General features: G+C 43.8%; 1 protein-coding gene across 2 annotated transcripts in view; it reads left to right on the top strand.

The window, feature by feature from the left end:
- LOC122800889 (interleukin 1 receptor accessory protein) overlaps positions 1–26,272 on the top strand; it is a 1,870,333-nt gene that overhangs the window by 913,444 nt on the left and 930,617 nt on the right. The window lies entirely within an intron of this gene.

The raw sequence follows: 26,272 nt of genomic DNA, 5'->3' as shown, positions 1-26,272 counted from the left end.
ATATCTCACTTCTGAGTCTAAGCTAAGGGGTGTGCTATTGATGATGTAATTTGCAGGAGTATTTGCCTTCCCAAACGGTATGATAATGCATTTTTTTGCATTTAGTTTTAGGCCATGGTTGTGGCACCAGTCATTTGTCTGACCTAGACCCTCCTTGAGGATGTCTACATCACTGAGATTTTCAGAGATTGCCCCCAGCTTGCAATCATTGGCAATATTGGTCATCCAGAGGCCTTCCACATTTGACTTGACTTCAGAGAAGTATATTCAAACACGAGTGGTCCCAGTACTGAGCCCTGTAGCCCACCACTAATAACTGGCCTCTTGCTGGATCTTGGTTTACCCACTTTAACTACATGTCCTGTCCATGATCCATTTGGCTAGTCATCTGGTGACATAGGGACGTATGCCCAGATGTTCATCATGTTTCACTGTTGCAGTCATTACCCTTAGGTTATCCTGCTGGCAGGCTACCCGCAGTCGGCCTGAATTCCAAAGTCCTGGTCTGGCGTCGGTTGCTGTCGCCTCTTCCCTGACGTCAGTGCACCAGGGGTATAAAAGATGTAGCCGACACCATTTTCTTCAGTCTTTCTTGCCGCACGGTGCCCGAAGCAAAAGCAGTTCGCAAGTGCCGGTCGGCCGACTCCTGAGATTTTCAAAATCAAATTTCATATCCGAAGTCTTCATTAAAGCTAAGTACCCCGTTGGGGAAACTTTTTTCTTGCTCCAGACCGATGTCAGAAAAAGTTAGCAATTGTATTTCTTGTGGGAAGCAAATACCTCATAAGGATTTTCATTCTTACTGTATTCCTTGCCTAGGCCCTGAACACGACGTTGCTAGCTGTTGGTTTTGTGCTAGATTTAACCAACGCACTATTAAGCGTCAGTACAATTTTGCCTTTCATTACTTTGGCCGAAGATTCAGTTATATAATGCTGTCGGAACAGCTGACGACCAGAGTTTACAAAAAGCGCAAAGAGAAAGACAGTCATCTGAGGTCCAAAACTGACGACGAGGCTTCCGCTAAGCCAGTCGCCGGTTCTCAGTGAGGCGGTTTCACAGCCCCTGACGCCCGCTACCTCAGATCCACAGGCTGCCTCTGACTCCCACGTGGAGCCAACTAGGCCTTTGGAAACTCAAGGTATTGGACACTCGGAAACTATTCCCTCAGATGGGTCCAGAGCTGCTGAGCAGGCATCGGCTTCTGAGGGTGTTTTCAGACCTACACAATTATATGTAAAGCCTACCTCAGCTTCAAAGGCAAAGACTAAAGCAGCTTTAAAGACAAAGAAGCAAGTACAGCATTCTCCTGGACAAACTTCCATGCCTAAAAAACAGATGCTTAAAATGGCCGAAGACTTAATTACTTTGATCAGGGGTTCCCATCCCCCTCCTGATAAGAGGCTCAGATCAGGCTTCCATTTCTTCTGACTCCTCTTCTGAACAGGAATACTCTCTTCCTCCCTATGAGGATTCTGATGCTGAAGAATCTATCCCTTCAGCCTCTCCTCCTGAGGATTATTCTTTTGGGGAAACCGTACATACCATGAGAGAGCACTTTCACTGGAAGAGCCAGGATTACTCAGAATCTAAGAAAAAGCTCAGAGACTTTCTTTTACTACCTCAGCACAGACCTCATGCTATTCCCCCTGTTCTAGACATTGTAGATAATGTATTTTCAGAGTCCAGCCTGTCTCCTGACTCTTTACCCCCTGCACCTGTTAAGCCAGACAGATACTACAGGGTCCCAGATTCTCATAAATTTCTATATACAAACCCTGCTGCTGACCCAAAAACTATATCTCAGGGTCCCAAAGGGGTCAAGGCTTCCACTGCAAAAAACCCTGTCCCCTCTGATAGGGATTCAAGGGCACTGGACAGATGGGGGGAAAAAGTTAACACTTCTGCTACCTTGGCTGTAAGGGCTTTAAATTGTCAATTTCATATGCTTAAATACTAGCAATACTTAATGTCACTGCTAAAACAGAAAATGTTGACAAATTCTGAATGCATAGAAAACAAGGAAATGCAGGATTTATTGCATGCAGCTGAACAAGTGGGAAAGCATAATTTGCAATATGGTTTTGATTCTCTGGAGGCCTCTTGCAGGGCCGCTGTTACGGGTTCTGTCATTAGGAGGCATGCTTGGTTAAAGGAACAGAATCTGCCAGATCATGTTAAAGCAAAATTATTGTATGCTCCATTACAGCATGATACTTTGTTTGGTATTAAGGCAGAAGAGGTGTTGAAGAAAATGGAAGGTAAAGCGAAATCAATGCAGACAGTTAAGGATTTCTTACAGGTACAACCACCCAGATTTAGCACGAACTGGCCTACTAAGAATTGGTCCTTTCCAGTGTCTGACAGGCCACAAAGAGGCAGATACAGACACCCTAGAGGCAGATCCCAGCCCCAAGGCTCATAGAGGCCTAAACAATGGGGTGCTTCTACCTCCAAAAGCGGAGAAGACAAATCACAGCCATTTAGGAAATAGTCACAATGACTTCCCTCTGCCAGTACCAAGCACTTATCTTTTGGCAGCCCCTTTAGGGGGAAAACTAGCACTTTTTTCACAAAATTGGCACATGATCACCCAGGACAAATGGGTCTTGAATATGGTGTCTCAGGGCTACAGTTTCCACTTTCACACCCTGCCAAAGGCAAAAGGTATGCCAGACCTGCCACACAATCAATGGGCAGAGGCACAAAAGCAGGTTTCATCCCTCATGGAAATGAGGGCCATACAGCAAGTACCGCAGCAAGAGCAGGGACAAGGATTTTACTCAAGACTTTTCCTGGTACCCAGAAAGGACAAAACCTGGAGACCAATACTGGACCTGTCTATTCTAAATACTTTTCTGGACGTTCCAAAATTCAAAATGTTGACTCTGCAGCAGCTTCTACCCATGCTGGGCAAGAAGACTTGTAACTTTGGACCTAAAAGATGCATACCTGCATGTCCCAATCAGACAATCTTGCAGAAGATACCTCAGATTCATAGCTGGCTCAATGCACTACCAGTTCTCTGCACTGCCCTTTGGCTTATCTACTGCGCCCAGGGTCTTCACAAAATGCCTGGCACCAGTAATTGCTTTTTGCAAACAAAGAGGAATTCAAATATATCCTTACTTGGACGGCTGCCTTATTCAAGCAGAGAACAAGGACATTCTACTAAAGCATCTGGCGTTTGTAAAAAGATTACTAATTTGCCTAGGGTACACAGTAAACGAAAAGAAATCAAAACTAGTACCCTCTCAAGAGATAATATTCCTGGGTGCAAGCTTAAATACAACTGCCCAGATGGCTTATCTCACGCCAGACAAACAAAGACAACTGACTTCTTACTTTCAAATGTTGGCAACAAAAACACAGTTATCTGCAAGAAAAATTCTGCAGGCCTTGGGTTTCATGGCATCCTGCATTCTGTTAATTCCATATGCAAGACTGCCTATGAGGAAACTACAATGGTATCTAAAAAGTGTTTGGACTCAACATTGCCACAGCCTGGAAACATTAATTACGCTCATTCCTTGCCTGCAATAGGAATTTCGATGGTGGGCACAAGCCTGTCACCACAACAAGGGACAGCCATTCACTTTACCCACAGCCAGGCAGACACTAACAACAGATGCATCAGATTATGCCTGGGGGGCCCACATGGCAGGAAAATGTATTCAGGGCACATGGCCCACAAGCCAATTGCATCTTCATATCAATCAAAAAGAGATGCTAGCTGTTCAGAATGCCCTGACAGCCTTCAAGGATTTACTTCATCCAGGACAACTGCTGATAAAGACGGACAATACTACAGTAATGTGGTTCATAAACAAGCAGGGAGGCACACATTACTACCCCCTCTGCAGACAAGCCATGACTTTGTAGGACACAGCATTGACTTATCAAGTACACCTGCAAGCACAATTCCTGCCAGGAAAGATAAATACTCTGGCAGACGAACTAAGCAGAAACCTCATGGATCTTCACGAGTGGAAACTGGATCCACAAGTCTTCAGCATGATGACAAGGAAATGGGGATGCCCAGACATAGATCTATTTGCCTCCCCTCACAACTACCAACTATAGAGATTCTGCACAAGGACTTATCACAAGCAAGCATGGAAAGTGGATGCTCTATCATTCAGCTGGAAAACCCTTACAGTATATGCCTTTCCTCCACTGCCTCTCCTCCCCAAGGTACTCCTAAAGGTCAAACAAGAGAAGCCAAGAATGATACTGATTGCCCCAGACTGGCCCCGCCGGCACTGGTACCCAATCCTAAAGAGCTTGTCTCAAGGCCCAGCCTGGACATTATCTCAAATTCCTCACTTACTGACCCAACAAAACAATCAGATCCTGCACAGCCAACTCAGAACCCTAAATCTGGCAGCATGGCGGATAATGTAACCATTCAGAACACACCTCTCACTAAAGCAGTTATGAATGTTATTTTGGAGGTCAGGAGGCCCAGCACCAGAAAATCTTATGCAGAAAAATGGAAGATTCTGTGCTTGGAACCAGGCACAAGGAATTGACATGCTTGTACCAAATATTCCTCAGATCTTACAATACCTAACTGAGATGCTGGACAAAGGCCTATCCTTTTCATCAATTAAGATCCATGCCTCTGCCATTTCAGCTCATTACAATACGGACCCACCTATTTTTTCACATCCACTGCTAAGGCAGTACCACAGAGGGGCCAAAAACATAAGACCTCCAAGGAGAGTGCCAGTACCTGCATGGGACCTCAATTATGTCTTGGAAAAACTCACACTGCCTCCTTTTGAGCCAGCCAATACAGCTGAGATAAAATTCTTATCCTGGAAAACAGCTCTGCTCCTAGCAATAACCTCGGCAAGAAGAGTCTCAGAGTTACAGGCACTAATGGCTGTGGAACCTTTTATAATTTTCCATCCAGACAGGGTTTCTCTGAGGACAAACCCAACATTTATGCCTAAGGTAGTGTCCAGTGTGGCCCTTAACCAAACCTTCCTTTTATCCAAACCCACAGAATAAGGGGGAGAGACTTCTGCATTCCTTGGACATACACAGACAGCTACGCCTCTACTTGGACAGAACTAAAGCTTTCAGAAAGACTGAGCAACTCTTAGTGGCATATGCTGCAGGATCACAAGGAAAGGCTATCTTAAAGCAGACTATTTCAAAATGGATAGTCCAGTGCATTTGTTTCTGCTATTCACAACATGGCAAATCAGTGCCTAAGGGCATTAGGCCACATTCAACCAGAGCAGCAGCCACTTCAGCAGCCTTCCTCAGAGGATTACCAACCAAGGATATTTTGGAGGCTACAACTTGGACTTCGGTGCACACTTTTACCAAGCACTACCATTTACCTCTTTACTCTAAATCCAGAGCAGGCTTTGCCACTGCTGTTCTGCAAGGCCACATAGCCACTCCTAACCCTATTTAGACCCAGCCACCCAACCTCAGCTTTGGGATTCAACCCAAGAGTAATGACTGCAACAGTGAAACACGATAAACATAGTACAGTGTGTACCTACCATAAATGTAGATGTTCGAGTGTATTCACTGTTGCAGTCCAGGTTACCCACCCACCATCCCCCCTTCATTGCTGGGACTTATCTGTACTTCTCTATTCTATACAACCTATGTGGTGTATTTGCTTGTAGATGAAGGTAAACTTTATTTTAGTGCATGCATTTTTATTAGCATAATTTTTAGCCTACCCTTTTGGGGGCACCTGACATCTGGGGCAAGAAAAACTGAAGGAAATGGTGTTGGCTGCATCTTTTATACCCCTGGCGCACTGACGTCAGGGAAGAGGTGACAGCAACCGACGCCGGACCAGGACTTTGGAATTCAGGCCGACTGCGGGTAGCCTGCCAGCAGGATAACCCAAGAGTAATGACTGCAACAGTGAATACACTCGTACATCTACATTTATGGTAGGTACACAACTGTACTTTTTGTGAGTTTATTGGTGAATTGTGTCAAATGCCCTGGCCAGGTTGAGGTAGGCAGTATGTATGGTTTTACCCACATCCATGGCCATAGGGATTTCTCAAAGAATTTCATCAGATTCAGTAGGCATGACCTGCCCTTGACAAAGCCGAATTAGGTCCGGTCCAGTGTTTGGAGCTCTCCTCTGTCATTATTCATCAGGTCCATTATTATTCTTTCTATGGCCTTATAAGACCAGTCTAACTTATGGGTCTGTAATTTCCCAGGTCAGTAGATGGTCCCCTTTTATGCAGAGGGATGGCTGTGGCCATCCTCCACTATATTAGGACAAAGTCAATCCAGAGGCTGTGGTTAAAAAGAGATCCTGATGGACCTGATAACTCTTCATTTAAGCTGTTTAAGAGGCAACCTGGTATATTGTCAGGCCCCATTGAAGCTGTTTTTGTAGCTTTAGAGAGCACAGTGGCAACCTGTTCTTTGGTGATAATTGGCAGTCGAGTGGTGGAGAGTATTTCTTGGGGGAGAACTGGGGGTAATGGGGAGGTGAAATTTGAGCTGAATCTGTTGGCCAGCAGATTTGCTACATCTTCCAGATGAATATAGGTGATGCCATCTACAAGTAATTATGCACTTTGTTGGGTGTTGCCATTAAGATTGTGGACATAACTGAAAAATGCCTTATGGTTATCCTTAGCTTTGGAGGCTATTTTTACCTCAAAGTCTGCTTTCAGAGACTTGACTAGTTCACTGATTCACTTGTTTAGACTAAAGAGGGACATATTGCTCTGTTGTGCACATTCCCTCTTACTTCTTGACATGATTTTCTTTCTTTTGTTCAACTTAGTAATACCAGGTGTCCACCAGGGAGGCTTATTTTTTTGGTTTGACCTGGGTTTATTTCAGTCTGGTACTGCGGTTTCTATACAGTTATTTATATAGTCATACAGGGCTTTTGTGCATACCTCCACAAAGGTTTCTGTGTTTTCTGGATTTGGGGGAGCTTGGAATCTTGCTATGCCATCCCTTAATAGGGGGTAATTTACCTGAGAACTTCTTATCGTTTTTGGGGTTTGGTGGGGGGCTGGTTTTAACTTGATTTCAAGGGACACCACTTTATGATCTGATTCTAGCAGTGAGGACGTAACACTACGTGGGTGTGTCACTGTCCCATATTTTTGAGTATCCAATCTAGGATGTTTGTTCTTCTAGAGAAAGTGCAGACTAGCTGCTCCAGGACATTTGAATTTACAAAGTCAAGAAATCTTTGAGCCTGCATGTTATTAGTCGTATATGCCTCAAGATTAATGGAGGGATAGTTAAAATCACCCATGAGTATGGTATTGGGGTGGATGGTGAGTGATTCAATGTACTTTGATGGTGAATGATGTGTGCCACGTGGTGATATTAAATTATCTCTTTTGTGAAATTGTGACAAATTCTGGAATAACAAGTAGTATTTGTGTGAGTTGTTATTCCCTGGCCTTTCTCAATTCTTTCAAAGTTTACCTCTCATCCATATCTCCCTCCCTTTCTACCTTATCTCAACAAAATTCTTGATAGGGGTTTTACATATCCATCCACCTAGAAGGCATGCAGTGCCTTTTGTAGGATCTTAATTTTGTTCTGGAAAAACTTACACCATTTCCTTTTAAATCTGCTCTTGTGGGTGACCGACATGAAGTTCTTACCATGGAAAACAGTGTTACTCATTGCTCTGACTTCTTTAAGAGTACCTAAGTTGCAAGATCCTGTAGTGCGACATTATTCACAAGAATAGGCTAACTCTGAAAACAAACCCTTCTCTATTGCCTAAGGTTGGTTCATAGTTTACATTGACGCAGGTAATTCATCTCTCAAGTCTCTTTGCAGAACCTAAAAATAAGTGTGAAACAATTTTACACACATTGGATGTCCACAGTCCACTCAGAGATGCAAAACTGACAGGACAAAATCCTCCAGAGCTTCTAATCAGCTATTAATTTCTTATGAAGGTAAGAAAAAAGGACAGTCATTATGAGAGCAGACCGTTTCGAAGTGGTTGTTCCATGCTATTGCTTTTTGTTGTTCTCATCATAAGGTACCGCCGGACAAAGTCAGGGCCCACTGTAGCAAGGCTGCAGCTACTACTTAGACTTTTTTGAAAGGGGTGGACTCTAGAAATATTTTAAAGGCAGCAACTAGGTTATCTGTGTGTACCTTTACCAAAGACTGCAAACTTGGTTCATTCTCTAGGTTCATAGCAGACTTTGTTAGGATTGTTCTCCAGGGGCTCCTGGACTCTGAATATTTACTCCCTCCATTTCTTTCTTACTAATGTCTGGTATTCATCTCATATATCTTAGGCTACTGCAGCAATGATCTAATGATGAACATAATATAGTTGTGTAAGTAAACTTACCATAACAGTAGATGTTTGAATAAATCACTGTTGTGATAGATGTACCCTACCTCCATTCCCTTTTACTGTTTTTATGCCAGGGTGTGGGATTTTTATTATTACTGTTCCTATGTGGTAGGTGTCTGTCCTTCCTCTTCTAAGCCAAGAAAGCTCTGAAGTTTTGTTATCCTAGCCAGTGATTTTATACTTCTTTCCAAGATCTGTAAAGTAACTAGGGCACATAGAAGGTGACCTAAAGCTATGTAAAGTGCCTAGTTGGTCCAGTTTTTGGCAGGATATGTTTGCTGTAATGTAGGCTCCTGCTATAGTGGATCTATTTGAGCATCTACAGTTATGCTATGTTTGCATACACTACTGTACTTTCCAGTCCCCACACATAAATAATAACCCCCACTGAAATTGGATTTTCTCTCCCAAAATCTGTCAATCTGCATAATAGCAGTTTTAGTTGGGACTGTAGATACCAGTGTAATCTTCCTTCCCTGTCCAATAACTTCTTAATACCACAATTCTGCCATTGTTGTCGTGTTTTTCCTCTTCTTTGATTTATTTATTTATTGACATTTGATTGCTGGGATGGTCCAACTGGGTAGAAGCCCATTTTCAGCAGAGGCCTAGGAAGAAAAGCTCCAAATTATTACAAAACTTTTTAAGAACAATAATTTTACAATCTTCAAAAATAAAACAAAAACATAGGCAGTTTAAATAATTATAAAGACATAATATAAAAACATTGGTTAAGAATAGATACAAAGGTACAGGACAATCATATAATATTTAGAGAAATTGTAGACAGTTTGTACAGAAATTAAAGGTAAGTTAGTCTAATACAAATGCGAATTGCAATATGAAATGAGAGAAAAACTGGTTTATGGTATATTTAGAGAGAAAGTCAGGGAAGAGAATTTACAGTAAGGAAGTAAGGGAGGGTGGCTTAATGGATAAGGTGTTTTCCTTACAAACACAAGGTGCAGGGTTTGAGTCTCACAAGGGATAACTGGCTAGGCTTAAAATGGCTCACAGGGGCAGTTAGCCTAGTACTAAACTATGAACCTATAAGAGAGAGAAAGGAGGTCGAAACAGTGAAAAGGTATTATAACTATTAGAGATGCTCTGAACCCCATTTCCCTTGTCTGTAATATTCTGCTGAAGGTCCACCCTTAAGTCATTTCTTTGTCAAATGCACATGCTCATTCTATCCAAATGCGTCTCCTGCAACATTGCTGTTTGCACCCTACATTTTTAAAATAATTCAATACTGTTTGCTTTTTATCTATACCAGCAAGGCCATTTACACTCTGGGATAGTGTGGACAACATAACCATTATGACAGAAAACGTGCTTGCACTTCTTACATGTGACAGTTTGTTTGGATTTGTATTTCTAATTTTTACTGTACATGCACATACTAATGTACAGGGGGGTCATCAAGAAGCGTAGACTTTTTTTCTGCTCTCCCATTTTTCTCTTTAGTCTGCCATATCCCATTTCCACCCTTTCTGTTTGCTGCGTACCCACCTTGCTTTATCCCTCCTCCTTCTATTGGATCTCCCTCCTTTACTATTCACCGTTCTACTCCATAACTACTAAAAGTCTGCATATTGTTAACTGTAAACATTGATTGTGTTATCTTATATCATGTATGTTCATCTAACTACATCTGGGATTTCTGTTTAATATATGTTCCAACTGCATATTCTTAAAAAATAACTGCCACGATGTTCTTCGTGTTTCACTGTTGCAGTCATTACATTTGGGTAATCTGCTGGCAGGTTGCTCTCAGTCAGCCTGAATACCAAAGTCTTGGGTCCTGCGTCGGTTGCTGTCTCTTCTTCCATGACGTCAGGTCATCAGGAGTATAAAACATGCAGCCGATGCCATTTTAATCGGTCTTTCTTGCCGCGCGGTGCCCGAAGCAGAAGCAGTTGGCAAGTGCCGGTCAGCCGACTCCTGAAATTTTTGTTTTCAAGTTTCAGAACCGAAGTCTTCAACGTAAAGCTAAGTACCCCGTTGGGGAAACTTTTTCTTGCTCCTTACCGATGTCAGTAAAAGTTAATAATCGTATTACTTGTGGGAAGCAAATACCTCATAAGGATTTTCATTTGTACTGTATTCCTTGCCTAGGCCCTGACCACAACGTGCCTTGCTGTTGGTTTTGTGCTAAATTTAACCAATGCACTATTAAGCGTCGGTATATTTTTGCTTCTAAATATTTTGGCTCAAGATTTAACTATCCAGAAATGTCATCGGTTAGCAATCCGACTACCGGAATTCACAAAAAACGCAAAGAAAAAGACAGAGACAGACCGGCGAGGTCCAAAACCGACGATGAAGCTTCTCCTAAGCCAGTCGCCAGTTCGCCAGTACTCAGTGAGGCGCTTTCGCAGTCCCTGATGCCCGCTAGATTTTCCTGTTTCACTGTTGTAGTCATTACACTTGGGTTATCCTGCTGGCAGGCTACTCGCAGTCGGCCAGAATTCCAATGTCTAGGTCCGACGTCGGTTGCTGTCGCCTCTTCCCTGACGTCAGTGTGCCAGGGGTATAAAAGATGCAGCCGACGCCATTTTCTTCAGTCTTTCTTGCCGCGCAGTGCCAGAAGCAAAAGCAGTTCGCAAGTGCCGGTCGGCCGACTCCTGAGATTTTCGAAATCGAATTTCAGAACCGAAGTCTTCAATAAAGCTAATTACCCCGCTGGGGAAACTTTTTCTTGCTCCAGACCGATGTCAGTAAAAGTTAACAATTGTATTTCTTATGGGAAGCAAATACCTCATAAGGACTTTCACTCTTACTGTATTCCTTGCCTAGGCCTTGACCACAACGTTACTAGTTGTCGGTTTTGTGCTAGATTCAACAAATGCACTATTAAGCATCGGTTCGATTTTGCTTTACATTACTTTGGCCAAAGGTTTAACTACATAATGCCGTCGGAACAACCGATGACCGGAATTCATAAAAAACGCAAAGACAAGGAAAAGGACAGGCATCCGAGGTCCAAAACTGACGACGAAGCCTCATCTAGTCCGCCGGTGCTCAGTGAGGCACTTTCACAGCCCCTGACACCCGCTACCTCAGAGCCACAGGCCGCATCCAACTCCCACGTGGAGACACCTAGGCCTCTGGAAACTCAAGGTATTGGGCCTGCGGAAACATTTCACTCAGATGGGTCCGGAGCCGCTGAGCAGGCATCGGCTTTTGAGGGTGTTTTCAGACCTTCACAGCTTACTATTAAGTCCACTGCAGCAGCCAAGGCAAAGTCAAAAACACCATTAAAGACAAGGAAACAAGTAAAGCATTCTCCTGGACAGTCATCCATGCCAAAGAAACAGATGCTTAAAATGGCCGAGGACCTAATTACTTTGATCAGGGGTTCCCATCCCCCTCCTGATAAAAGGCCTAGGCAAGACACTGACTATGACTCCTCTGACCAGGTTTTTATTTCCTCTGATTCCTCTTCAGATCAGGGCTATTCCCTCCCTCCGTATGAGGACTATGATGCCGAAGAATCTATACCTTCTGCCTCTCCGCCTGAGGATTATTCTTTTGGGGAAACTTTGCACACCATGAGGGAGCATTTCCATTGGGAGAGCCAAGATTCAGAATCCAAGAAAAGGCTCAGAGACTTTCTTTTATTGCCTCAGCACAGGCCCCTGGCTATCCCCCCTGTGCTTGATATTGTTGATGATGTTTTCTCTGAATCCAGTTTGTCTCATGATTCTTTACCTCCTGCACCAGTCAAGCCAGACAGGTACTATAGGTTCCCAGACTCTCATAAATTTCTTTATAAAAACCCTGCTGCTGACCCAGAAACAATTTTTCAGGGTCCTAAAGGGGTGAAGGCTTGCACTGTAAAAAACCCTGTCCCCTCTGATAGGGATTCCAGAGCTCTGGATAGAGGGGGGAAAAAAGTTTACACTTCTGCTACTTTAACTGTAAGGGCTTTAAACTGCCAGTTTCACATGCTTAAATATCAACAGTACCTCATGTCTTTGTTAAAACAGAAAATGCTTACAAATTCAGAATGTCCTGACAATAAGGAAATGCAGGATTTATTGCATGCAGCTGAACAAGTGGGAAAGCATACTCTGCAATGTGGTTTTAATTCCTTAGAGGCTTCTTGCAGAGCCGCAGTTACAGGCTCTGTCATTCAAAGGCATGCTTGGTTGAAAGATCAAAGTTTACCTGAACATGTTTTATTGGATGCTCCACTACAGCATGATACTTGTTTGGTGTTAAGGCAGAAGAGGTGTTAAAGAAAATGGAGGATAAAGCAAACTCAATGCAGACAGTAAAGGATTTCTTACAGGTTCAACCACCTAGATTTAGCAGAAACTGGCCTTCAAAACATTGGTCCTTTCCAGTGTCAGACAGGCCACAAAGAGGCAGATACAGACGCCCAAGAGGCAGATCTCAGCCCCAAGACTCATACAGACCTAAACAATGGGGTGCTTCAGCCACCAAAGGAGGAGAAGACAAATCACAACCTTATAGGAAACAGTCCCAATGACTTCCCTCTACTAATGACAAGCACTTACCTTTTAGCAGCACCCTTAGGGGGAAAGCTAGCACTTTTCTCACAAAATTGGCACATGCTCACCCAGGACAAATGGGTACTGAATATTGTTTCTCAGGGTTACAGGTTCCACTTTCACACCCTTCTAAAATCAAAAGGTATGCCAGACCTGCCACAAAACCAATGGGCAGAGGCACAAAAACTAATTTCTGCTCTCATGGACATGAGAGCTATTCAAAGAGTACCACAACAAGAACAGGGACAAGGATTTTACTCAAAACTTTTCCTGGTACCCAGAAAGGACAAAGCCTGGAGACCAATACTGGACCTATCAATCCTAAATACTTTCCTGATGTTCCAAAATACAAAATGTTAACACTGCAGTAACTTCTGCCCATGCTGGGCAAGAAGGCTTGGCTAGTTACTTTGGACCTCAAGGAGGCATACCTGCATGTCCCAATCAGACAATCTTGCAGAAAATACCTCAGATTCATAGCTGGCTCAATGCATTACCAATTCTCTGCACTGCCCTTTGGCTTATCTACTGCACCCAGGGTCTTCACACAATGTCTGGCACCAGTAATTGCATTTTGCAGACAAAAAGGAATTCAAATATATCCCTACTTGGATGACTGCCTTATTCAAGCAGAGAGCAAGGACATTCTGCTAAAACATCTGGCGTTTGTAAAAAGATTACTAATTTGCCTAGGGTACACAGTAAACGAAAATAAATCAAAACTAGTGCCCTCTCAAGAGATAATATTCCTGGGTGCAAGCTTAAATACAACTGCCCAGATGTCTTATCTCACGCCAGACAAGCAAAGGCAACTGACTCATTACTTTCAAATGATGGCAACAAAGACCCAGCTCCCTGCAAGAAAAATTCTGCAGGCCCTGGGCTTCATGGCATCCTGCATTCTACTAATTCCATATGCAAGAGGAATGCATGCATACATGCATATGAGGAAACTACAGTGGTATCTAAAAAGTGTTTGGACTCAACACTGCCACAGCCTGGAAACAATAATAATAATTCCCTGCCTGCAACAGGAGTTTTGATGGTGGGCACTGGCCTGTCACCACAACAAGGGACAGCCTTTCACCTTACCCACAGCCAGGCAGACAATAACAGATGCATCGGATTATGCCTGGGGGGCACACATGGCAGAAAAATGTATTCAGGGCACGTGGCCCAAGGAACAAATGCATCTTCACATCAATCAAAAAGAGATGCTAGCTGTACAGAATGCCCTGACAGCCTTCAAGGATCTACTACATCCAGGACAACTATTACTAAAGAGGGACAATACCACAGTTATGTGGTACATAAACCAGCAAGGGGGCACACATTCCTACCCCCTCTGCAGGCAAGCCCTGACTTTGTGGAACACAGCACTGACCTATCAAGTACATCTGCAGGCACAATTCCTGCCAAGAAAGAAAAATACTCTGGCAGACGAACTAAGCAGAAATCTCATGGATCCTCACGAATGGAAACTAAATCCACAGGTCTTCAGCATGATAACAAGGAAATGGGGGTGCCCAGACATAGATCTTTTTGCCTCCCCTCACAACTGCCAACTACAGAGATTCTGCACAAGAACTTATCACTTACAAGCATGGAAAGTGGAGGCTCTATCATTCAGCTGGAAAACCCTGACGGTTTATGCCTTTCCTCCACTGCCTGTCCTTCCCAAGGTGCTCCTAAAAGTCAGACAAGAGAAGCCAAAAATGATTCTGATTGCCCCAGACTGGCCACACCAGCACTGGCACATAATCCTAAAGAGCTTGTCTCAAGGCCCAGCCTGGCCTTTACCTCAAATTCCTCATCTTCTGACTCAACAAAACAATCAGATTCTGCACAGTCAACTCATAACCTTAAATCTGGCTGCATGGCAGATAATATAGCCACTCAGACCACACCTCTCTCTAAAGCTGTTATGGATGTCATTTTAGAAGCCAGGAGGCCCAGCACTAGGAAATCTTATGCAGAAAAATGGAAAAAGATTCTGTGCATGGGACCAGGCACAAGGACTCAAACCACTTGTTCCAAATATACCTCAGATTTTACAATACCTAACTGAGATGCTGGTCAAAGGCCTATCCTTCTCATCAATTAAGATCCATGCCTCTGCCATTTCAGCTCACTACAATACAGAACCTCCTATTTTCTCTCATCCACTTCTAAGGCAGTACCTCAGAGGGGCAAAAACATAAGACCCCCAAGGAGAGCACCAATACCTACATGGGACCTCAATTTTGTTTTAGAAAAGCTCACACTGCCTCCTTTTGAGCCAGCCAATACAGCTGATATAAAATTCTTATCATGGAAAACTGCTCTGCTCCTAGCAATAACTTCAGCAAGAAGAGTCTCAGAGTTACAGGCATTAATGGCAGTGGAACCTTTTATCATTTTTCATCAGGACAAGGTCTCTTTAAGGACAAACCCAACATTTATGCCAAAGGTAGTATCCAGTGTGGCTCTTAACCAAACCATTCATTTGCCAACATAATATCCAAATCCACAGAATAAAGGGGAGACTTCTACACGCTATGGACATACACAGACAGCTACGATTCTACTTGGACAAAACAAAAGCTTTCAGAAAAACTGAGCAACTGTTTGTAGCTTATGCTGCAAGATCACAAGGAAAGCATATCTCAAAGCAGACTATTTCGAAATGGATAGGACACTGCATTCGTTTCTGATATTCACAACATGGCAAACCAGTGCCTAAAGGCATTAGGCCACATTCCACCAGAGCAGCAGCCACTTCCATAGCCTTCCTCAGAGGAGTACCAACCAAAGACATTTTAGAGGCTGCAACCTGGAGTTCAGTCCACACTTTCACCAAGCACTACCTATTACCTCTCTACTCTAAATCCAGAGCAGGCTTTGCCACTGCAGTTCTGCAGGGCCTGGTAGCCTCTCCTAAACCAATTTAGGCCCAGCCACCCAACCTCAGCTTTGGGATTCAACCCAAGTGTAATGACTGCAACAGTGAAACACGATGAACATAGTACAGTTGTGTACCTACCATAAATGTAGATGTTCGAGTGTATTCACTGTTGCAGTCCAGGTTACCCACCCACCTTCCCCCTTTTCTTTGCTGGGACTTTTCTGTACTACTCAATTCTATACAACCTACATGGTGTATTTGCTTGTAGATGAAGGAAATGTTTATTTTAGTACATGCATGCTTTTTGGCATATTTTTTCAGCCTACCTATTTGGGGGCACCTGACATCTGGGGCAAGAAAAACTGAAGAAAATGGCGTCGGCTGCATCTTTTATACCCCTGGCGCATTGACGTCAGGGAAGAGGCGACAGCAACCGACGCCGGACCTAGACTTTGGAATTCTGGCCGACTGCGGGTAGCCTGTTAGCAGGATAACCCAAGTGTAATGACTGCAACAGTGAATACAATTGAACATCTACATTTATGGTAGGTACACAACTGTACTTTTTGATTCGCAGGCCTCTACCGAGACCCATTCGGAGCCCGGTATGCCGCGAGACACTTCAAGTATTGACCCCGTGGATGTTTCTCCCTTAGATGAGTCCGGAGCTGCTGAGCTGGCACCGGCTTCTGAGGGTGTTTTCAGGCCTAAAGATTTGTATATTAAACTGACGCCATCATCAAAAACAAGGCCAAAACCAACTTCTATGTCTAAAAAAACGATGCATGGGCCATGTGTTCAGGTTCCTATGCCTAAAAAATAAATGATCAAAATGGCTGAGGATTTAATTACCTTGATCAGGGGTTCCCAACCCCCTCCTGCTAAGAGGCCTAGGCAAGGCAATGATTATGAATCTTCAGATCAGGTTTCCATTTTTTCTGATTCTTCTTCTGAGGAATTTTCTATTCCACCTCATGAAGACTCTGATGCAGAAGAATCCATCCCTTCTGCTTCTCCTCCTGAGGATTTTTCTTTTGGAGAAACTTTGCATACCTTAAGGAAACATTTTCATTGGGAGAGCCAGGATTACTCAGAATCCAAAAAGAGGCTTAGGGATTTCCTTCATCTTCCTCAGCATAGGCCTTTGGCTATACCTCCTGTTTTAGACATTGTTGATGTTTTCTCAGAATCCAGCATGGCTCCTGATTCCCTGCTTCTGGCTCCTAGTAAGCCAGACAGATATTACAGGGTTCCTGACTCCCACAAGTTTCTTTTTAAAAACCCTACTGCTGACCCTGAAACAATTTCTCAGGGTCCCAATGGTGTTAAGGCTTCTACTGCTAAAAATCCTACCCCTTCTGATAGAGACTCCAGGGCGCTGGATAGATGGGGAAATAAGGTTTATACTTCTGCAACCTTGGCAATCAGGGCTTTAAACTGACAATTTCATATGCTAAAATATCAGCAGCATATCATGGGACTGCTTAAACAGAAAATTATGTTGATTTCTGACTGTGTGGAAAATAAAGATTTACAGGATTTATTGCATTCAGCTGAACAAGTTGGAAAACATACTTTGCAATGTGGTTTTGATTCTTTGGAGGCCTCTTCCAGGGCTGCTGTTACTGGGTTTGTGCTTAGAAGGCATTCTTGGCTTAAGGAGCAATCTCTGCCTGATCATGTTAAAGCAAAATTGTTGGATGCTCCTTTGCAGCAGGACCGTCTGTTTGGCAATAAGGCTGAAGAAGTTCTAAAAAAGATGGAAGATAAGGCTAAATCTATGCAGACTGTGAAAGATTTCTTACAAGTACAACCTCCAAGATTTAGTAGGCACTGGCCTACTAAGAACTGGTCCTTTCCAGTTCCTTCCAGACCCACTCAAGCCAGCCCCAGACAAGCCAAAAGCACCAAGTTTCAGTCCCAAGGGACTTTCAGAACTAAGCAATAGGGTGCCTCCTCTTCCAAATCTGGAAACAACAAGACACCTCCCTATGGTAAACAGTCTCAATGACTTTCCTTTAGAATTACCAAGCACTTAACTTTTAGCTGCCCCTCTGGGGGGAAAACTGGCACTTCATGCAAAAAACTGGCAACTTATAACCCAGGACAAATGGGTTTTAAATACAGTGTCCCAGGGATACAGATTTCATTTCCACACGTTGCCAACTCCAAGCGGATGGCCAGACCTGCCCCCAAATCAGTGGGCAGAGGCTCAGAAACAAGTATTTTCCCTCCTAAACATGGGGGCTATTCATCTGGTACCAGAAGAGGAAAGGGGACAAGGTTTCTATTCCAAACTTTTCCTGGTACCCAGAAAAGACAAATCATGGCGTCCAATTCTGGACATGTCTACTCTAAACACTTTCCTGGACATTCCAAAATTCAAGATGCTGACTCTTCACCAGTTGGGGGTAAGAAGGTTTACACATCTGCAACCCTGGCAATCAGGGCTTTAAACTGTCAATTTCATATGCTTAAATATCAGCAGCATGTCATGGGCTTACTGAAACAGAAAATTATGTTGATTTCTGACTGTGTGGAAAATGGAGTTACAGGATTTATTGCATTCAGCTGAACAAGTTGGAAAGCATACTTTGCAATGTGGTTTTGATTCCTTGGAGGCCTCTTGCAGGGCCGCCGTAACTGGATCTGTGATAAGAAGGCATGCTTGGCTCAAGGAGCAAAATCTGCCTGATCATGTTAAAGCAAAATTGTTGGATGCTCCTTTACAACAGGACAGTCTATTTGGTAATAAGGCAGAAGAAGTTTTGAAAAAGATGGAAGACGAAGCTAAATCTATACAAACTGTAAAAGATTTCCTACAAGTGCAGCCACCCAAGTTCAGTAGGCACTGGCCTACTAAGAATCGGTCCTTGCCAGTACCCAACAGAGCTGCTCAGGTCAAACCCAGACACTCCAAAGGCTCCAGGTTTTAGTCACAAGGAACTTACAGAACAAAACAATTTGGAAGTAGCAAGGCACCCCCCTACGGTGAACAGTCTCAATGACTTTCCTCTACCATTTCCAAGCACTTATCTTTTGGCAGCCCCTTTGGGGGGAAACTAGCACTTCATGGACAAAATTGGCATCTAATTACCCAGGACAAGTGGGTTTTAAATATAGTATCCTAGGGATACAGATTTAATTTCCACACGTTACCAATTCCAAACGGATGGCCAGATCTGCCTCCAAATCAGTGGGCAGAGGCCCAGAAACAAGTTACGTCCCTCATGGATATGGGGGCTATTCAACCAGTACCAGAAAAGGAAAAAGGACAAGGTTTTTATTCAAGAATTTTCCTGGTACCCAGAAAAGACAAATCATGGCATCCAATTCTGGACTTATCCATTCTAAATACTTTCCTGGACATTCCAAAATTCAAGATGCTGACTCTACAACAGTTACTGCCTATGCTGGATAAGGATGCCTGGTTGGTAACTCTAGACTTAAAAGAGGCTTACCTGCATATCCCAATTAGGGAATCTTGCAGAAGATACCTCCGCTTCAAAGCAGGCTATTTGCTTTACCAGATGTTCATCGTGTTTCACTGTTGCAGTCATGACTGTAGGGTTCTCCCCTGCCGGCAGGCAGCTCCAGGTCGGCCAGAATCCCAAAGTCTGGGTCCAGCGTCGGCTGTTCAACCATGCTCCCTGACGTCAGAGCTCCAGGAGTACAAAGCTGACAGCCGACGCCATCTTCACCAGTCTTTCTTGCCATGCGGTGATAGTTCGCAAGTGCCGGTCGGCTGACTCCTGACGAATTTTACTGATATACTTCGGTCCGAAGACTTTCTTCTCCACTCAAAGCTAAGTACCCCGTTGGGGAAACTTTTTTCTTGCTCCACTCCGATGTCAGAAAAAGTTAATAATTGTATTTCATGTGGGAAGCAAATACCTCATAAGGATTTTCATTCTTACTGTATTCCTTGCTTGGGCTCTGACCACGACGTAGCTAGTTGCCGGTTTTGTGCTAGATTCAATCAACGTACAATTAAGCGAAGGTACGATTTTTCTTTTCATTACTTCAGTAGGCGCTTTAACTACAAAATGTCGTCGGATACAGTCCCGGCTACCGGAGTTCACAAACGTCGCAAGGATAAAGACAGCCCTCCGAGGTCCAAATCTGATGATAGCGCACAAGCGGAGCCAGCTTCAGGTTTGGCCGTCATCAGTGAGGCGCTTTTGCAGCCCCTGTCGTCGGCCATTTCAGAACAGACAGCCGAAACGGACTCTCATGAGGAGCCAACCAGGCCTTTAAATATTTCTGTTGCAGGACCTTCGGACAATGCTCCTTCGGATGGGTCCGGAGCCGCTGTGCAGGTACCGGCTTCCGAAGGGGTTTTCAGGCCTACTCAGCTACTAATAAAGACAAAGACAAAGCCAAAGACTCCTTCAAAATCAAACACTTCAACACAGGCCTCTTCTGAACCGGCTCCCAAGTCACAGAAACAGTTACTCAAGATGGCGGAGGATTTAGTTACTATGATTAGGGGTTCTCATCCCCCTCCAGACAAAAGGCCAAGGCAGGATGTTTCTTATGATTCCTCTGATCAGGCTTCTGTTTCCTCAGTTTCTTCTTCTGATCAGGAATGTTCTTTCCCTCCTTATGAGGATTTTGATGCTGAAGAATCCATTCCTTCTGCTTCTCCCCCTGAGGATTTCTCTTTTGGGGAACATTGCATGAAATGAGGGAACATTTCCACTGGGAAGGACAGGAGTTTTCGGAATCCAAGAAAAGACTGAGGGAATTTCTTCTTCTTCCCCCACATAGACCCCTGGCTATTCCTCCTGTTTTGGATATTGTGGATGATGCCTTTTCGGAGGCTAACTTAACCCCTGACTCTTTTCCTCCTGCTCCTGTTAAGCCTGATAGATATTACAGGGTTCCTGATTCCCATCAGTTTTTATACAAGAACCCTTCTGCTGACCCTGAAACCATTTCTCAGGGTCATAAGGGAGTTAAGGCCGCTTCTGCCAAAAATCCCATTCCTACTGAAAAGGATTCTCGATCCTTAGAAAGATGGGGCAAAAAGGTGTACACTTCTGCTACTTTGTCCATTAGGGCTTTAAACTGTCAGTTTCATATGTTTAAATACCAGCAATTTCTATTGTCTGTCTTAAAACAAAACCTTACTTCCATTTCTGTCTGTGCAGATGATAAGGAATTACATGACTTATTGCACGCCACTGAACAAGTTGGGAAGCATGGTTTACACTGTGGATTTGATGCCTTGGAGGCTTCTTGTAGGGCTGCGGCCTCTGGCACAGTCATTAGAAGGCATGCATGACTAAAGGAACAAAATTTACCTGATCAAGTAAAGGCTAAATTATTGGATGCTCCTGTTCAGCATAATGTTTTGTTTGGTTCTAAAGCTGAAGAGGTGATTAAAAGGATGGAGGATAAGGTGAAATCTATGCAAACAGTTAAAGATTTCTTACAAGTACAGCCTCCTAGATTTAGCAGGAATTGGCCTTCAAAAAATTGGTCCTTTCCCACTTCTGACAGGCCTCAGAGGGGTAGATATAAACGTTCCAGAGGGAGGCCTCAAACGCAAGCTGCTTATAGACCAAGACAGTGGACTGCTTCCACCCCCTAGGGGAGGAGAGGACAGGTCGCAATCTCAAAGGAAACAAACTCAATGACTCCCTCTGTTGGGCTACAGGAACTTCTTGCCTGGAAAACTCTCTCTTTTTTATCAAAATTGGACTCAAATAACCCAAGACAAATGGGTTTTGGATGTGGTTTTAAGAGGTTACAAATTCCATTTTCATACCTTGCCAAGGCCAAGCGGATGGCCAGACCTTCCAAAGCATCAATGGACAGAGGCCTTAAACCAGGTGGAAGCTCTTTTGGCTATGAATGCCATAGAACTTGTTCCTCTTTCAGAGATGGGAAAAGGTTTTTATTCAAGGCTTTTTCTAGTCCCAAGGAAGCAAAACTCATGGAGACCCATTCTGGATCTGTCGGTCTTGAACACCTTTCTAGAGATTCCAAAATTCAAGATGCTTACTGTACAGCAGCTACTTCCAATGCTGTCCAAAAATGCATGGATGGTAACTTTAGATTTAAAGGAGGCATATTTACACATTCCCATCAGGCAGGATCGCAGAAAATACCTCAGGTTCAAAGCCGGATCGGGGCACTTTCAATTCTCTGCGCTGCCCTTTGGGTTATCTACTGCGCCCAGGGTCTTCACCAAATGCCTGGCTCCAGTAGTAGCTTTCTGCAGACTCAAGGGAATTCAAATTTACCCTTATCTGGACGATTGTCTAATTCAGGCAGACAGCAAGGATGTCTTACTCCAGCATCTAGAATTTGTACAGAACCTCCTCAAGTTCCTGGGATTCTCTGTAAACATAAAAAAGTCAAATTTGATACCATCACAACAGATAACTTTTCTGGGTGCACTTCTAAACACCACAACCCAGATGGCATTTCTGACATCCGAAAAACAGTTACAGCTGGCTTCAACTTTCAGAACCTTGGCAACTTTAACTCATCTATCTGCAAGGAAATTCCTGCAGGCTTTGGGTTACATGGCCTCCTGCATCCTTCTCATACCATATGCAAGACTACACATGAGGAAAATATAGTGGTACCAAAAAAGTGTATGGTCTCAGCATTGCCACAGTTTAGACATACTGATCTCCGTCCTTCCTTGCCTTCAAAAGGAATTTCTTTGGTGGTCCAGGGCATGTGCTCTAAACAAAGGGAACCCCTTCCGTCTGCCTCCTGCCTCTCAGATTCTAACGACGGACGCCTCAGATTATGCTTGGGGAGCCCATTATCAGGGCAATTGTTTGCAGGGCCTTTGGACAAAGGATCAGAAGCACCTGCATATCAATTTAAAGGAAATGTTAGCCGTTCAGAAAGCTCTATTGGCCTTCAGGAATCTTTTACAACCAGGACAACTGTTAATACGGACAGACAACACCACAGTTATGTGGTACATAAACAAGCAAGGGGGATCTCATTCCTACCCTCTATGCAGACTAGCCATGGATTTATGGGACACAGCTCTAGCTTGCAATCTGGATCTACAAGCTCAGTTTCTACCAGGGAAACAAAATCTCCTGGCAGACAGTCTGAGCAGAAACTTTTCAGATCCACACGAGTGGATGCTGGACACCAAAATATTCAGGATGATAACAGCAGTCTGGGGATGTCCTCACATAGATCTCTTTGCATCCCATCTCAATCATCAACTACCAATTTTTTGCACCAGGACTTTCCACAGAGAAGCTTGGAAAGTGGATGCTCTGTCATTCAGTTGGAGGAACCTCTCTGGATATGCCTTTCCGCCACTTCCTCTTCTTCCACGGGTTTTATTGAAGATAAAACAGGACAAGCCCAGGATGATAATCTTGTTGGCTCCAAATTGGCCTCGGCAGTTTTGGTATCCAACTCTAAAAAAAACTATGCCTGGAGCCTCCTTGGGTTTTTGCCTCAGTCTCCGAACCTTCTGTCCCAACACCAGGGTCAGGTTCTACACTCTCATGTCAGAACTCTCAGCCTGGTGGCCTGGTTATTCCAGGGCCTTTGATTTCTCTACCTAAGCAGGTTATGGATGTCATTTTAGAAGCCAGACGTCCTAGCACTAGAAAATCTTATGCAGGAAAATGGAAAAGATTTTGTTCCTGGATGCAGGCTCAGGATTCTAATCCTCTTCTTCCTAACATTACTTTAATTTTACTTTACTTGACAGATCTCTTACATAAGGGTCTCTCTTTCTCTTCCATTAAGATACATGCCTCTGCTATTTCTGCTCATTATAACACAGATCCTCCCATCTTTTCCCACCAGCTCATGCAACAGTTTCTCAGAGGGGTTAAGAACTTAAGACCTCCTAGATCTCCTCCTATTCCTGCTTGGGATCTCAACTATGTTTTGGAAAAACTAACCTTGCCTCCTTTTGAGCCTGCTGCCTCTTCTGACATCAAGTTTTTATCTTGGAAGACAGCCATCCTGTTAGCCCTAACCTCTGCCAGGAGAGTTTCAGAGTTACAAGCTCTTATGGCTGTGGAACCTTATATTATTTTTCATCAAGACAGAGTATCTTTGAGGACTAATCCTACCTTCATGCCTAAGGTGGTTTCCAAAGTGGCTTTAAATCAAACTATACACTTGCCAACCTTTTTCCCCACTCCTCAAAATAAAGGGAAAGGATCTTACATTCCTTGGATGTACACAGACAGCTACGTTTTACCTGAACAGAACCAAGGACATCAGGAAATCAGAACAATTGTTTGTTTCTTATGCTTCAAGTTCCCAAGGTAAAGCCATTTCAAAACAGACCATTTCTAAATGGATTGCTCATGGAATCAGATTTTGTTATTCTCACCATGGAAAGCAAATCCCAGGGAGTATACGGACTCATTCCACCAGAGCTGCTGCCACTTCTGCGGCCTTCCTCAGGGGAGTTCCTACCAAGGACATTTTGGAAGCTGAAACTTGGAGTTCAGTGCATACATTTTCTAAGCACTACAATCTACCTCTCTACTCTAAGTCTAGGGCAGGCTTTGCCTCTGCAGTCTTGCAGGGTCTTTTAGCCGCCCCTTCCTCTTTATGACCACCTCCCTTTCTTTCAGCTTTGGGATTCTACCCTACGGTCATGACTGCAACAGTGAAACATGATGAACATAGTACAGTTGTGTACACCTACCATAAATGTAGATGTTCGAGTGTCTTCACTGTTGCAGTCTGGGTTTCCCTCCCTCCTGTCCCCTCTTATTTTTACTTTTGTCTATTTCCTTTTTTCACCATTCTTCTGAGGTGTATTTGCAAAGGTTTTGGGACCTTTTTCATTTTGAGACTCCTGACATCTGGGGCAAGAAAAACTGGAGAAGATGGCGTCAGCTGTCAGCTTTGTACTCCTGGCGCTCTGACTTCAGGGAGCATGGTTGAACAGCCGACGCCGGACCCAGACTTTGGGATTCTGGCCGACCTGGAGCTGCCTGCCAGCAGGGGAGAACCCTACAGTCATGACTGCAACAGTGAAGACATTCGAACATCTACATTTATGGTAGGTGTACACAACTGTACTTTCTCTGCACTGCCCTTTGGCTTATCTACTGTGCCCAGTGTCTTCACAAAGTGCCTGGCACCAGTAATTGCATTTTGCAGACAAAGAAACATTCAAATTTATCTTTATCTGGACGATTGCCTAATTCAGGCAGAAAACAAGGACACTCTTCTACAGCATCTGGCGTTTGTAAAAAGGCTTTTAACATGCCTAGGGTAAACCATAAACGAAACAAAATCACAACTGGTACCCTCTCAAATAATTACATTCCTGGGTGCAAGCTCGAATACAACTGCCCAGATGGCTTACCTCACGCCAGACAAACAAATTCAATTGATGACATACTTCAAACAAGTGGCCACAAAAACCCAGCTATCTGCAAGACAAATTCTGCAGGCCTTTGGATTCATGGCTTCCTGCATTCTCCTAATTCCATATGCAAGACTGCATATGAGGAAACTTCAATGGTACCTAAAAAACTTATGGAGTCAACGTAGTCACAGCCTGGAAACAATGATTCCTATCATTCCTTGCCTGCAACAGGAGTTCCTGTCGTGGACAGAGGCCTGTCACCAAAACAAGGGACTGCCATTCATTCCACCTCCTGCCACCCAAACCCTGACTACAGACGCATCAGATTATGCTTGGGGGGCCCATCTGGCAGGGAGATGCATTCAGGGCGAATGGAGCCCAACTCAAATGCACCTACATATCAACCAGAAAGAAATGCTAGCTGTACAGAATGCTCTGACAGCCTTCAAGGACTTTCTTCATCCAGGACAACTACTGATAAAGACGGACAACACCACAGTTATGTGGTACATAAACAAGCAGGGGGTACCCACTCTTACCCCCTTTGCAGACTAGCCATGGCTTTGTGGAACACATCCTTGACTTGCCAAATATAGCTACAAGCTCAATTCCTGCCAGGAAAGCAAAATACTCTGGCAGACGAACTAAGCAGAAATCTTATGGACCCACACAAATGGAAACTGGATCCACAAATCTTCAACATGTTGACACGAAAATGGGGGAGCCCAGACATAGATTTTTTTGCCTGTCCCCAAAACTATCAGTTGGACAAATTCTGCACAAGAATTCATCACAAAAAAGCTTGAAAAGTGGATGTTCTATCCTTCAGTATCAGTCTATGCCTTTCCCCCTCTGCCTCTGCTCTCCAAGGTTTTATTAAAAGTCAGACAGGAAAAAATGAAAATGATTGATTGCTCCAGACTGGCCTCGTTAACACTGGTACTTGCTCCTACGCAATATGTCACACCTTCCTCCGTGGTACCTGCCTCAGACACCTTATCTACTGTCTCAGCAGAACTGTCAAATTCTGCACACTCTGCTCCAAACTCTGAATCTTGCAGCATGGCTAATCACCTAATTTCACCAGTCACATCTCTCAGTAAACCTGTGATGGATGTCATTTTGGAGGCTAGAAGGCCTAGTACTAGAAAATCTTATGCTGATGCATGGAAAAGATTCTGTGCCTG

The sequence above is a fragment of the Protopterus annectens genome, chromosome 4.part1 (assembly GCF_019279795.1).
Source record: "Protopterus annectens isolate FY-2018-M chromosome 4.part1, PAN1.0, whole genome shotgun sequence".
NCBI lineage: Eukaryota > Metazoa > Chordata > Ceratodontiformes > Protopteridae > Protopterus > Protopterus annectens.
The sequence above is the reverse complement of the archived record's forward strand: the minus strand, read 5'-3'. Positions and strand labels throughout refer to the sequence as shown.